Here is a 16,137-nt window from a genome sequence, read left to right as displayed (position 1 = left end):
GCATGAGTTCCTGAACCCCATCAATCGTTCCACTTGTTCCTCAAAAGTAGGGGAAGCCATCCAGAGGATTTCCAGTAAACAAAGCCGTTTACTGATAGCTGCAGTATTGAACCAGGTGTGCCTCCAAGCAACACCTAGAAACATTGCTCAGACACTGGCTGAGCATTTTGCACAAACTATTGCCAATGCAAGCCAGGATCCAGCGTTTTGTCACTACAGCGTGACTGTCAAGAGGGAAAAGTTGTGCTTTAGGTTGAACAGTTCTGAGGCCTACAACTCCCCTTTCTTGATGTGGGAGGTCGAATCGGCACTGACTGAGACTTCTGACACTGCACCTAGTCACGACCACATCCGGTACTGCATGCTTTGACATCTGCCAGCGGCGTCAAAGGAAATCCTCCTCAAATGTTTTAATCTAATACGGCCGACAGGTGTCTTCCCCAACTCGTGGAGGGAGGCAATTCTAATCCCTCTCCTCAAACCAGGAAAGGACCGCACATGTCCCAGTAGTTATCAGAGTATCGCCTTGATGAGCAATGTAGAAAAGCCCCTGGAACAGATGGTTAACTGTCGTCTGGTCTGGCTTTTAGAGACCAGGCAACTCCTGAGCTGCTCTCAGTGTCAATTCTGAAAGTTTTGGTCCACAGTTGACAACTTGACCCTCCTAGAAGCGGCTATTCAGCAGGCTTTCCTCCGTCAGAATCACTGTATTGGCATATTCTTTGATATCAGTAAGGCGTACAATACTAACCGGAGACACAATATTCTCGCACAACTGCATCAATGGGGCTTTTGTGGCCACCTCCCCATTTGAGTGGGAGAATGGTGTCCCCCAGGGCAGTGTTTTGAGTGTTACCCTCTTTGCCATAGCCATCAACATTATAACATCTACGGTAAGGAGTCCAGTACAGTGCTCCTTATTTGTGGATGACTTTCCTGATCTCTATTCCTCTTCCAGTGTTGAAACCATGAGCTGTCAGTTGCAACATACAGTGCAGCAGTTAGAGGAGTGGGGTGCAAAGATGGGTTTTCAGTTTTCTGCCGGTAAGTGTGTGTGTGTGTGTGTGTGTGTGTGTGTGTGTGTGTTCATTTGAATCATTCTCGTCGTCCTTTTAATTTGCCTGCCTTGCATATAGGTGACACTATCCTACATTTTAGAGACACAGTGCAATTTCTGGGCCTCATTTTTTACTCCAGATTGTCATGGTTGCCACACCTGCGAGACTTGAAAGCCAGAGCCCTGAAGGCACTGAACATCCTCAAGTGCCGTAGCCACAGGTCTTGGGGAGTGGACAGGACGCGTCTTCTCCAGTTTTATTGGGCCTTTGTGTGATCGTGGCTGGATTATGGGTGCACAGTGTATGTGTCATTGAGGCCCTCTTATTTGTAGATCCTTGACGCTGTCCACCATGCGGGGATTTGACTGGTCACGGGTGCTTATTGGACTAGTCCTGTCTCCAGCCTCTTTGCTGAGGCAGGAGAACCGCCACTTACCATCCAGCGGCAGCTCCTGTTGTTGCGCCAGACTTGTAAGTTTCTTGCAGCTCCAACCTCAACCGCTCATTATATTGTTGCTCGTCAGCCTCTGGAGTGACTTTTTTTCAACCGTTCATGAGCCACGATGCCATTAGGGATCCATGTGCAACGTGTACTGGAATCCCTTGGTGTGGAGCCCTTAAAGCCACAAATCCAGGGTTTTAACCACCTGGCAACCTGGTTACTGTAGAGGTCCAGAGTGATTTTATATTTGGTGCAGTACAAGAGAGATTGCACTCCTGCCACTGTTTTTAATGCAACATTTTCTGCCTTTTTATCTGAGCACCACAATTATGTACTGTTTTTCCAGATGGGTCGAAAGAGGAGGATTCTGTTGGTTGCTCTGTTGTTTTTCCAGATCGTGTCCTCAAGGTCTGACTGCCTCAAGCATTTACTGTCTTTGATGCAGAATTGTCTGCGATCTTGCGGGCACTGGGGCAGATGAGATGCTCTTCCTGTCCTAAATTTCTTGTCTTTTCCAATTCACTAAGTGCCCTTCACTCATTGCAATATTTGTATACAGCAGATAAATTAGTCCAGAACATCCAGGATGCCCTCCTCCCAACTACAACGAGTGGGGAAGGAGGTGGTTTTCTGCTGGGTTCCAGGGCACGTCAGCATTGCTAGAAACGAAAGAGCAGATTTTGCAGCCAAGGAGACGCATCACAATCTGCAAGTATTTCAGTGTGCCATCCTCCTGCAAGCACTCACCTTGCTATTGAGCTTACGAGTCATGTGTCAGTGGGAGTATGAGTGGCTGGAAATGACTAACAATAAGCTCTGTTTAGTCAAGCCCACAGTGCGCAGATGTACCATTCTCTTTTAGGAATCACTCAAACGAATGTGGTTAAAGTTTTAAAGTTCTGTGACTTGTCCATTGTTTTTACCAAGATTTTAGGGAGAGAGTCTTAATATGTTCACAGGATGACTGGCTCACCCATATTTTACATAAATGGCCAGCCAGTGACTATTTCCTGTGGCATCCTTGATGCTCCTTTCTCGTTTTCCTTACATTTTATTTTCTTATACAGCATTTTGCATCTTTTCCCGCTTTCTTTGCCTGTATGCTTTCATTTTACTAAATTTGTCCACATTTGTTTCTTTTAATGTGTGTCAGGGCGCTGATGACCTCGACGTTGAGTGCCCGTAAGCCCCAACACACACACACACACACACACACACACACTTAGCTAACTCTGTGATTATGGTGGTGTTCAGACAGGCAAAGGATGGTATCTTTTCAGAACCCTCTAAATTTTTCAAACAGACAAGAAACTCCTCTACGTTGTTACCCAATCCTCTAATATTTTGATCAGCTAAGTTAACCTTAGTTTTCTGTGCATTATTAAGCATTTTTTGGGGCTCTTCTGTTGTTTTCACTTCTCATTCTCTTAAATCACCTGAATTTCCAGGTTCACTTTGGTTTCGAATTCCTCAGCGCTTTTCTTCATATTTCTAATATGTCTATTGAATTTTTCTTCTATTTTTTTATTTTTTTATTATTCTCTATATATGATTTAGTTTCTTTTTCTCTTTTCTTTGAACTGATTTCTTCCCCATAGAAGTTTTTCTTTTTTCTTCTTTTATTAATGACTTAAATTCTTCCATTTTATTATGGGATACTTTCAGTTCCTTTAGTGCTGGTGTAAATAATTCCATTATTTGGTTGGATTCTATACTACACTCCTGGAAATGGAAAAAAGAACACATTGACACCGGTGTGTCAGACCCACCATACTTGCTCCGGACACTGCGAGAGGGCTGTACAAGCAATGATCACACGCACGGCACAGCGGACACACCAGGAACTGCGGTGTTGGCCGTCGAATGGCGCTAGCTGCGCAGCATTTGTGCACCGCCGCCGTCAGTGTCAGCCAGTTTGCCGTGGCATACGGAGCTCCATCGCAGTCTTTAACACTGGTAGCATGCCGCGACAGCGTGGACGTGAATCGTATGTGCAGTTGACGGACTTTGAGCGAGGGCGTATAGTGGGCATGCGGGAGGCCGGGTGGACGTACCGCCGAATTGCTCAACACGTGGGGCGTGAGGTCTCCACAGTACATCGATGTTGTCGCCAGTGGTCGGCGGAAGGTGCACGTGCCCGTCGACCTGGGACCGGACCGCAGCGACGCACGGATGCACGCCAAGACCGTAGGATCCTACGCAGTGCCGTAGGTGACCGCACCGCCACTTCCCAGCAAATTAGGGACACTGTTGCTCCTGGGGTATCGGCGAGTACCATTCGCAACCGTCTCCATGAAGCTGGGCTACGGTCCCGCACACCGTTAGGCCGTCTTCCGCTCACGCCCCAACATCGTGCAGCCCGCCTCCAGTGGTGTCGCGACAGGCGTGAATGGAGGGACGAATGGAGACGTGTCGTCTTCAGCGATGAGAGTCACTTCTGCCTTGGTGCCAATGATGGTCGTATGCGTGTTTGGCGCCGTGCAGGTGAGCGCCACAATCAGGACTGCATACGACCGAGGCACACAGGGCCAACACCCGGCATCATGGTGTGGGGAGCGATCTCCTACACTGGCCGTACACCACTGGTGATCGTCGAGGGGACACTGAATAGTGCACGGTACATCCAAACCGTCATCGAACCCATCGTTCTACCATTCCTAGACCGGCAAGGGAACTTGCTGTTCCAACAGGACAATGCACGTCCGCATGTATCCCGTGCCACCCAACGTGCTCTAGAAGGTGTAAGTCAACTACCCTGGCCAGCAAGATCTCCGGATCTGTCCCCCATTGAGCATGTTTGGGACTGGATGAAGCGTCGTCTCACGCGGTCTGCACGTCCAGCACGAACGCTGGTCCAACTGAGGCGCCAGGTGGAAATGGCATGGCAAGCCGTTCCACAGGACTACATCCAGCATCTCTACGATCGTCTCCATGGGAGAATAGCAGCCTGCATTGCTGCGAAAGGTGGATATACACTGTACTAGTGCCGACATTGTGCATGCTCTGTTGCCTGTGTGTATGTGCCTGTGGTTCTGTCAGTGTGATCATGTGATGTATCTGACCCCAGGAATGTGTCAATAAAGTTTCCCCTTCCTGGGACAATGAATTCACGGTGTTCTTATTTCAATTTCCAAGAGTGTATTTCCTAACCTTACCTTTCATGTTTCTATTTGGGTGGCACAGCCACTATCTGCACTTGCCTCTACATTTTCCTGCTGTAACTTGTGGAGTGTTGTTGCATTTCCCATGCTTATCATTTGGGGTATAGTCACTTTTTCTACACTTATCGTCTCGGATGTAGCCATCTTAGCAGTGCATTTCTCATTTGTGCTGTCTGGTATAAATATTTTCTGGTTTTCAAACAATGGAAAATCCAGGACGGAATATAACAATACTATCTGGCTTCAGCTGCCACAGACTGTGCTCATGTGTGTGTGAGTTGCACTTGCGTGTACTTTTTGTGTGTGTGGGTGTGTGATCTATTTTCAACAAATGCCTTGTTGGCTGAAAGCTTATTTTGTGAGAGTCTTTTTGTTATGCCTATCTGCGAATCAACATCTCTGCTATAATGTTGACTAGAAGCTATCTTTCACAATATTGTTGTTTTCTGGTCTTAATGCTTAATTATTAACTGTCCTCAAATCTAACAAAAAATTTTCTCTTTCCTTTCCTATTTGAATCAGTACCTGACCAAAATTTTGTGACACAAATGAGAAATGTTACAACTCTATTACAGAGGGTTTCATCAAATGTAGTTTGTCACTCATTATAACCTACAAGATGGTATCTGTTGTTTCACATTGCTCATATTCCGAAGAACAGATACCATATTCATATAGATAAGGCATACCGGCCAATGATCCTCTTCAGTGCGGATGCACTCATATTGCTCAAACTCTAATGGGAATCAGTAGATTGACTGTCACAGGGGCACTACAAATGTAATGTGTGGACAGTAAGTTGGAAATGTGGGTCATATTGGGAGTGTGCCAAAGATAAGTCCCTGCAGTCACACTATCCTCTGTGTCCTCGATGGCTCAGTTTGATAGAGCATCTGCCATGTAAGCAGGAAATCCCGGGTTTGAGTATCGGGTGGGGCACACATTGTCAACTGTCCCCATTTATATTTATCAACACCTGTATGCAGCTAATGGTCTGGATTTTATTGTAATTTCATTTTTTGAGAGCTGCAAAATCACCAATGGTATCTGTTCTTTCAGACATGTCCGAAAGAACAGATACCATCATCATATATTCACCACTTATGTTTGTAATTTCTCACCAAAATGCTAAAATAAAGATGAAATCGTTTTCCAACAGTACACCATTTGAATTAATATTGATGTGTCTACTTGACCTAATCGCATTCACTCCACAGCAGGTGCACCTACAACCTGCTCACCGTGATGGCTCCTGCTGGACTGACGATATTCAAAAATATCTCATCTGATATGGTTATGAAACCAGTATTAAGCTCTCCATGAAACTAGGTTTTTCACTTTTACGTGCAGAGTGCAAGTATCCAGGTCCTTCATCCAGGCTTGCTCAGGCTTGACTGACTAATATGTATATCAAAACTGTATGTGGGTACCAAACCACACCCTGATTCTAGAATGGGGCATCCCCATCATCAGTGTTACAGAACAAAGATGAGTAAGGGCAGATTTGATCTGTCAGGTACAGGTTCAACTTTGAAACCTTACGAGCTTCTCCTATCCTCTCTTCGAATAGCACTGGCTCTTCTAGATAATGACATGAGGTATGTTGAAAAGATTCCAGAACATTTGTAATTTCATGCCAATGGTATGCTGGAGCAAAATGCGGTTGGCATTCCTGTACATGCCTGTGTTTAATGTGTAACAGCCAGAAGTTTCAGTGTTGTATGTCTGTTACTTATTGTTCAGTGCTGTTTTGAGTAGCACATTGTGTCACATAGTTTGCAAATTTTAAGATGCTAGAATTAGAGGAACAACATATCTGCTGTAAATTTTGCATGTAATTCAAGAAAACCTTTACAGAGGCACACCAAATGATGCAGGAAGCCTATGGTGATGAGTGCTTAAGCTGCACTCAGTGTTACAAATGATTCACATGGTTTAATAATGGCCATACGGAAGTTAAGGGTGACCCTCATTCAGGATGCCCTTCAATGTCTACCAACGTTACTCATGTCGGGAATGGAAACAAAATTGTGCATGCCATCACCGTGAAATCTATGAAGGGCTTTTGGATTGAGCAAATGAGAACGAGATGTTCCTTAAGAGAATTATAAATGGTGATGGGGTGTGGGTCTACAGTTACGATGTTGAGCCCAAGGTTCAATCTTGACAGTGGCTTGGGAAATATTCTTCAAGACCTAATAAAGCTCATCAGGTCAGGTCAAATGTCAAAGGCATGCTGATAGTTTTCTTGACCCTATTACATCATCACAAATTCCTGCCACAGGGACAAACTCTTAATCGATGGTACTATTGGAACATGTTGCAATGCGTGCAACATACGAGAGGGAAACAACCTGAAATGTCAGGAGGCAATTCATGCACTTTGTATGTCTGTCAGTCCTGATTCAGTTGTTCCTGCTAAGAGATGGGCAATTAAACACTTCTATTCTGTCTAAGTCTGTTGTTTTTGTTTTAAGGTATCACATAAATTAGTATTAAATTTGTAGTTGCTGAAGTGCATCTCTCATTTCTACTTTGGTAGTGAAAGTGAATATGAAAGGTGCTTTACAAGAGTGCAGATCTGTCTAGTGAAACTGTCAAGACTCCCCCATTTCTGAGATAAAGTTAGCAACACCAAGCACCTGAATTTTATTTTGGAATTTGAAACCACACTCCTTCCCACCATCTTTAAATTTTAACAGACTTTTGATATTCCACAAGATTAACCATTTGGCAATGTCTTTAATTAATTTTGACATCAGTGCCAAATTTATTAGATGTAATAGCATTTATAAGATGTGTACAAACTGAGCTCCTCTTAAGCTTAAGATCTTTTAATAATAATGCTAATGATATTTATTCAACATCAAATAATGAAATGTAACCCCCCCCCACAAAAAAAAAAAAAAAAAAAAAAAAAAAAAAAAAAAAAAAAAAAAAAAAGGGACATAATACATATTATTCATCTGAATATGTCAGTTTACAAATTACAAACTAAAGAGTTGTACTCAACCATAAATTTTACATTTTAATGTGTTTTGCATATGTTAATATACAAATAACAGTGTTACAAATACTTTTACTGTCAACAAATTACTTGTGAATTACTTAAAACTAAGAGCTTGGCATACATACAAAGAATTTTTCGTAAAGTACTCATTTAGGGAATAAAATGGATTTTGAATTAAAAAATTTTTTATCTAGTATTTTATTTTGCTCTAGTTTTGACAAATAATTTAATTGTGATTTCACATTAGTTTCACCTTCCAAATCACATTCAGAATTGAAAAGTAATTTTTCTTTTTCCATCATAACAGTATTTGAAACTTGCGACCCATTTTCTGTGATATTTCTTTTGCCTTTACATGTCTAGTGTTTGTTACAAGCCTCCATTGGTCATGAACAGCAGTGCAGGTCAACTACTTGGTTTTAAATCATGGATAAACCTTTGTGCAATAGCTGTAGTTGGTGTGAGAATGTGAAAAAAATCTTCCAATCTTCTCACAACACTTTCTCAAAAATAAGTTGCCAGAGTGCTGCAATATTATCGACTATTATATACTCAAATCCAGTGTCTGTTCTGAAGTTTTTCATTCCCAATTTCATAGATGCATGTTGGATCGGAAAGCTATTCTGTCTCTTAACAGAAAGCTAACTCAGAATTAGATCTAAAATGCTTTTGCATGATTTTGGATAACCAGCAGCATTCCACAAATGTTTTAGAAGACTTGAGATTGTCTGTTGATATTAATCATTAACAGCCACTGAGTTTGTACTGTTACCGGTGTTTGTACTTACCGGTGCCTGCTCTGCAGCATCTTTTATTGAATACAGCTTTACCAACTTAGATGAAAACCCAAGTTTTATTCATTTTTCATTCATTCCTCATGTTCTGTAGATCCCACCAAGAAGGAGAACCTTCAGTGGTATGAAACAAGCCAAGTTATACCTTAAAATAAGACAAGGACACAGTAAAAATTTAATCCATATAGTGAACTAACAATAAATTATCACTGTAGTGTGATGTTACTCATATTTATGCCATCTAAATTTAATAAAGTAAGTTAGTTTTACTATGTAACTGCTTTTTATCTGCTATTAATAGTTTAATATTTGCTTGCTTACAAAAGTATTTTTTTTTAAAGAAAAAGTTTTTTTACATCTGTAAATACTGAGTCCTATTTACAGTACATCTATTTTTTATACAGTTTTATAACAAACACTGCTACTTTCCATGTATCTAAGAGAACATTTCAGTCTTTGCACCTGGATATTCAGATAGTTTGTAGAAAGAGTGGCTAATGAACTCTGTTTATAATTTGCTTTGGAATTGGTGGAGATTCCCCATTTATTGCTTTAGGTTAGATAGGAGCTTGTGGAATATTTCATCATCAGAGTATATAACACCATTCTGAACCCTGGAGAAGGAGGCAAAGTCTACATGAAAATAATTATTGTGTCTTGTATTTTGGCTGTGTGTGTCATAGTAAAAAGGAAACCAATTTTTATTGTCATCAACGAACACCATTAACCCTTTAATGCCAATTGTGCGAACTCACATCATATCAGTGCTGTGCTAATAATTGCAAAATTAACTATTTTTGAATGCCAGTGTCAGTCGGTGCTGATTCTTTGTGAAGCTACCAATGCTTCTGACAAGTGCTGCATTCTCCTGAGCGTTTTGGGTACCTATAAAGCACCATGTTTTTTGATTTTTGTCTTTATCTAGAAATTTATTTGGTATTAAGGGGTTAAGCAGTAAACATGTTCGGAAGTGAGTTTAAAAATTCCAAGATTTTTAAGAAGGCTTCTGCATGGTGTACAGTCATCTATTTTACTCAATATTTGTACTGCTGGCTTTTTACCCAATACAAATTTTATTTGCTTTAGGTACTCTACCCCAGAAGATAATTCCATAAGACAACAGAGACTGAAAATATACAACATAAGCTCATGTATTTAATTCAATGTAATGAGAGATGCATCTAAGAACATAGCACTTTAAGCTTAGTTTCTTGCTTACTTTAGCCATAGATTTTAACTTGTTATCCAGCTAGACTTGAAGAAATTTCACACAGTGTGTTTAATTCAGTGTGTGACCATTAATGTCTGCTTCTGCTGCTAACAGTTCAATATTGCTTGTTTGAAATTTAAGAGCATGAGATGTGAGATCAGTACTTAAGCCGTTATTTGTAAGCTGCTTGTATGTGTCGTCAGCTGTCATCTGAGCTATGCCTGCTAAGGTCAAGTTGGGACCCTTGATTAGCAAGCTTGTGTCATCAGCAACATTACATTATATTGAAGCTCTTTTTAAAGTCGTTAGAAGATCATATATGTAAGTTAGAAACTAGAATGGGCCTTATAGCAATTCTGTGTGGCACTCCAAGTGTTGTATTCCACCATTCTGTGGGTTGTTGACAGTCTGTGAATGTGAGTCTCTGCTCTTTGTTATTTTTATTTGTTTATTTACTTATTGATTTATTTAACCTCATAAGCTTAGGGCCATCATGCCCCCTCTTACATTTTATGACGTTCTACAAATTTTACATTAGATACACTATGTGATCAAAAGTATCTGGACACCCCCAAAAACATATTTTTTTCATATTAGGTGCATTGTGCTGCCACCTACTGCCAGGTACTCCATATCAGCAACATCAGTAGTCATTAGACAGTGTGAGAGAGCAGAATGGGGTGCTCCGCAGAACTCACGGACTTCAAACGTGGTCACATGATTGGGTGTCACTTGTGTCATATGACTGTACGTGAGATTTCTACACTCCTAAACATCCCTTGATCCACTGTTTCTAATGTGATAGTGAAGTGGAAACATGAAGGGACATGTACAGCACAAAAGTGTACAGGCCGACCTCGTCTGTTGACTAACAGAGACCGCCGACAGTTGAAGAGGGTTGTAATGTGTAACAGGTAGACATCTATCCAGACCATCATACAGGAATTCCAAACTACATCAGGGTCCACTGCAAGTACTATGACAGTTAGATGGGAGGTGAGAAAACTTAGATTTCATTGGTGAACGTCTGCTCATAAGCCACACATCAAACCGCTAAATGCCACACAATGCCTCGTTTTGGGTAAGGAGTGTAAACATTGACAATTGAACAGTGGAAAAATGTTGTGTGGTGTGACGAATCATGGTACACAATGTGATGATCTGATGGCAGGGTGTGGGTATGTGGAATGCCCATTGAACGTCATCTGCCAGTGTGTTTAGTGCTAACAGTAAAATTCAGAGGTGTTAATGTTATGGTGTGGTCGTGTTTTTCATGGAGGGGGCTTGCATGACACTATCACAGCACAGGCCTACATTGATGGTTCAAGAAACTTCTTGCTTCCCACTGTTGATGAGCAATTCAGGGATGGTGATTGCATCTTTCAACATGATTGAGCACCTGTTCATAATGCACAGCCTGTGCCAGAGTGGTTACATGACAGTAACATCCCTGTAAGGGACTGGCCTGCACAGAGTCCTTTGGGATGGTTTGAAAGGCTGACTTCATGCCAGGCCTCACCGACCAACATCGATACCTCTCCTCAGTGCAGCATTCTGTGAAGAATGGGCTACCATTCCCCAAGAAACCTTCCAGCACCTAATTGAACATATGCCTGCAACAGTGAGTGGAAGCTGTCTTCAAGGCTAGGGGGCGTGAGGGGGGGAGGGGCAATGCCATATTGAATTCCAGCATTACAGATGGAGGGCGCCATGAACTTGTAAGTCATTTTCAGCCAGGTGTCCAGATACTTTTGATCACGTAGTGCATATTTTCATAAGCATGTTGTACTAAATTTAGGAATTAACGATTACAATAGCATAGAGAAAAACAAATGCACAAACTATTTATGTTTTTACATGAAAAGTACAACAATAATTAAAAATTAGGGGAAAGTAGGTTTTAATTATGATTTCTAGCAGTAGTGGGAATGAGGGAAATTGGCAAAAGAGGGTGGGAAAGATGTACAAGATAACACACTGTTAATGAGTATAAGGGAAAAGACAGTAGTGTAACTCAAAACAAAAGGAAAGGAGAAAGAAGCATAACTGGGAGAAGAGAGGAACTTTGGCGTTACTAGTCGACAGAGGGATAGTTGGCCATATGCATTAATTTTTGTTGAAAATTATGAGGGTGACAGAAGGGAGGACTTCAGCTTCTTCTTCAAGCAACAGGGACTCTGAATTGTCTGAAGAGCACAAGACAGTTTGTTCCAGAGGCATAAAACAACAACAGTGATGGTGTTTGTGAATGTTTTTATTTTTTGAATGAGCACAGTTGGGGTATTAGGTAAGCGAGACCTGTTTTCAGCTAGGTTGATGTGGACAGGTATTTAATCTCTGATGTGAGGTACTGGGATAGTTGTCTACCGGCGAGCCAGTGAAATAGACATACTGCATAACAGTCATGTAACTTGTATGGATGAAATCACCCTAAATGTCATATGAAGCACTGAAGCACTGCCTACAAGAAAATTAAAGAGACCTTTGGAGATAAGAGAACCACTTGTATGAACATCAAGAGCTCAGATGGAAACCCAGTTCTAAGCTAAGAAGGGAAAGCAGAAAGGTGGAAGGAGTATATAGAGGGTCTATACAAGGGCGATGTACTTGAGGACAATATTATGGAAATGGAAGAGGATGTAGATGAAGATGAAATGGGAGATACGATACTGCGTGAAGAGTCTGATAGAGCACTGAAAGACCTGAGTCGAAACAAGGCCCCCAGAGTAGACAACAATCCATTGGAACTACTGACGGCCTTGGGAGAGCCAGTCCTGACAAAACTCTACCATCTGGTGAGCAAGATGTATGAAACAGACCTTCAAGCCTTCAAGAAGAATATAATACACTCCTGGAAATTGAAATAAGAACACCGTGAATTCATTGTCCCAGGAAGGGGAAACTTTATTGACACATTCCTGGGGTCAGATACATCACATGATCACACTGACAGAACCACAGGCACATAGACACAGGCAACAGAGCATGCACAATGTCGGCACTAGTACAGTGTATATCCACCTTTCGCAGCAATGCAGGCTGCTATTCTCCCATGGAGACGATCGTAGAGATGCTGGATGTAGTCCTGTGGAACGGCTTGCCATGCCATTTCCACCTGGCGCCTCAGTTGGACCAGCGTTCGTGCTGGACGTGCAGACCGCGTGAGACGACGCTTCATCCAGTCCCAAACATGCTCAATGGGGGACAGATCCGGAGATCTTGCTGGCCAGGGTAGTTGACTTACACCTTCTAGAGCACGTTGGGTGGTACGGGATACATGCGGACGTGCATTGTCCTGTTGGAACAGCAAGTTCCCTTGCCGGTCTAGGAATGGTAGAACGATGGGTTCGATGACGGTTTGGATGTACCGTGCACTATGCAGTGTCCCCTTGACGATCACCAGTGGTGTACGGCCAGTGTAGGAGATCGCTCCCCACACCATGATGCCGGGTGTTGGCCCTGTGTGCCTCGGTCATATGCAGTCCTGATTGTGGCGCTCACCTGCACGGCGCCAAACACGCATACGACCATCATTGGCACCAAGGCAGAAGCGACTCTCATCGCTGAAGACGACACGTCTCCATTCGTCCCTCCATTCACGCCTGTCGCGACACCACTGGAGGCGGGCTGCACGATGTTGGGGCGTGAGCGGAAGACGGCCTAACGGTGTGCGGGACCGTAGCCCAGCTTCATGGAGACGGTTGCGAATGGTCCTCGCCGATACCCCAGGAGCAACAGTGTCCCTAATTTGCTGGGAAGTGGCGGTGCGGTCCCCTACGGCACTGCGTAGGATCCTACGGTCTTGGCGTGCATCCGTGCGTCGCTGCGGTCCGGTCCCAGGTCGACGGGCACGTGCACCTCCCGCCGACCACTGGCGACAACATCGATGTACTGTGGAGACCTCACGCCCCATGTGTTGAGCAATTCGGCGGTACGTCCACCCGGCCTCCCGCATTCCCACTATACGCCCTCGCTCAAAGTCCGTCAACTGCACATACGGTTCACGTCCACGCTGTCGCGGCATGCTACCAGTGTTAAAGACTGCAATGGAGCTCCGTATGCCACGGCAAACTGGCTGACACTGACGGCGGCGGTGCACAAATGCTGCGCAGCTAGCGCCATTCGACGGCCAACACCGCGGGTCTGGTGTGTCCGCTGTGCCGTGCGTGTGATCATTGCTTGTACAGCCCTCTCGCAGTGTCCGGAGCAAGTATGGTGGGTCTGACACACCGGTGTCAATGTGTTCTTTATTCCATTTCCAGGAGTGTAATTCCAATTCCAAAGAAAACAGGTGTTGACAGATGTGAAAATTACCGAACTATCAGTTTAATAAGACACAGCTGCAAAATACTAATGCGAATTCTTTACAGACGAATGGAAAAACTAGTAGAAGCGGACCTCGGGGAAGATCAGTTTGGATTCCGTAGAAATATTTGAACACGTGAGGCAATACTGACCCTACGACTTATCGTAGAAGCTAGATTAAGGAAGGGCAAACCTACGTTTCTAGCATTCATAGACTTAGAGAAAGCTTTTGACAATGTTGACTGGAATACTCTCTTTCAAACTCTTAAGGTGGCAGGGGTAAAATACAGGGAGCGAAAGGCTATTTACAATTTGTACAGAAACCAGATGGCAGTTATAAGAGTCGAAGGACATGAAAGGGAAGCAGTGGTTGGAAAGGGAGTGAGACAGGGTTGTAGTCTCTCCCCGATGTTATTCAATCTGTATATTGAGCAAGCAGTGAAGGAAACAAAAGAAAAATTCGGAGTAGGTATTAAAATCCATGGGGAAGAAATAAAAACTTTGAGGTTCGCCGATGACATTGTAATTCTGTCAGAGACAGCAAAGGACTTGGAAGAGCAGTTGAACGGAATGGATAGTGTCTTGAAAGGAGGATATAAGATGAACATCAACAAAAGCAAAACGAGGATAATGGAATGTAGTCGAATTAAGTCGAGTGGTGCTGAGGGAATTAGATTAGGAAATGAGACACTTAAAGTAGTAAAGGAGTTTTGCTATTTGGGGAGCAAAATAACTGATGATGGTCGAAGTAGAGAGAATATAAAATGTAGACTGGCAATGGCAAGGAAAGCGTTTCTGAAGAAGAGAAATTTGTTAACATCGAGTATAGATTTAAGTGTCAGGAAGTCATTCCTCAAAGTATTTGTATGGAGTGTAGCCATGTATGGAAGTGAAACATGGATGATAAATAGTTCGGACAAGAAGAGAATAGAAGCTTTCAAAATGTTGTGCTACAGAAGAATTCTGAAGATTAGATGGGTAGATCACATAACTAATGAGGAAGTATTGAATAGGATTGGGGAGAAGAGAAGTTTGTGGCACAACTTGACCAGAAGAAGGGATCGGTTGGTAGGACATGTTCTGACACATCAAGGGATCACCAATTTAGTATTGGAGGGCAGCGTGGAGGGTAAAAATCATAGAGGGAGACCAAGAGATGAATACACTAGGCAGATTCAGAAGGATGTAGGTTGCAGTAGGTACTGGGAGATTCAGAAGCTTGCATAGGATAGAATAGCATGGAGAGCTGCATCAAACCAGTCTCAGGACTGAAGACCACAACAACAACAACAACCATTGAGGAAAGGCTGAGTGTACCAAGACTGAAGTGGTTTGGCCATGTTAAATGGATGCAACCTAATTAAATTGCTTTTCAATACATGGAAGGAATGTGTCAGGGTGAAGGCTTTATAAGGCAAAGTGAGACATTGAATGTTGTTGTGAGGGAAGAAATCTGACATGAAAGAAACAGATGGAGGCAAATCATTCAGAAATGTTCTAACCACCTTGTTGGAAGTATTCCCTGATGCTGATTATTTGTAGCCCATTGTGCAGAAAGTTGCAAATAGAAAATATATCCAGCCAGCAGGCATCTATGTTGTGAGAACAACTATCAATGACAGAATACAGCCCTTTGAATATGTCATTTTATCAGCATGCAGCCATAATATTATCCTTAAATAAGACATCTTGTAGGCATTATAAGCAGTCACAGACTTTGAAAAATTCAAGGCTCAGATTTATGATGCTACTCCAACAAGTTCATGCAGCATAGTTATTCCTGGAATTGTATACCATTGAAGACACAGTTATTCCCCTTATCATAATAAGACAAGTTCTAGTCAAGAGTCCAGATGCTCAGTTAAGGGGGTTCAAACCCTCCTATACCTGCCATGTTGTTTTTGAGGAGCATTTCCTCTTACACTATTAAGGCACTATTAAAATAATCATTTGGAGTTGTAGAATGGACAAGTTAACACATTTTTTCATAGATGCTCCAATATGGACACATCAAAACACCTTCAGTTCTGATCTTTCATTTACTGAAATACATGGTGAGTCAAAAAGAAAGAACAGATTTCAGTTGTTTATTATAGATAAACTATGTCAGATAGAAATACATTGCACATGCCACTGGCTGGAGAAAGATGTAATGTT

At 42.6% G+C, this 16,137-nt stretch overlaps 1 long non-coding RNA gene across 1 annotated transcript in view; it reads right to left on the bottom strand.

Annotated features, from left to right (window-relative positions):
• Positions 1-16,137, bottom strand: part of LOC126252887 (uncharacterized) — a 65,644-nt gene that overhangs the window by 18,757 nt on the left and 30,750 nt on the right. Inside the window, exon 2 of the long non-coding RNA XR_007545865.1 lies at positions 8,460-8,610. This is a non-coding gene — a long non-coding RNA (uncharacterized LOC126252887). The remainder of the gene's footprint in view (positions 1-8,459; positions 8,611-16,137) is intronic.

This window comes from Schistocerca nitens, chromosome 4, assembly GCF_023898315.1.
Source record: "Schistocerca nitens isolate TAMUIC-IGC-003100 chromosome 4, iqSchNite1.1, whole genome shotgun sequence".
NCBI lineage: Eukaryota > Metazoa > Arthropoda > Insecta > Orthoptera > Acrididae > Schistocerca > Schistocerca nitens.
This window is presented reverse-complemented; position numbering and strand designations above follow the sequence as displayed.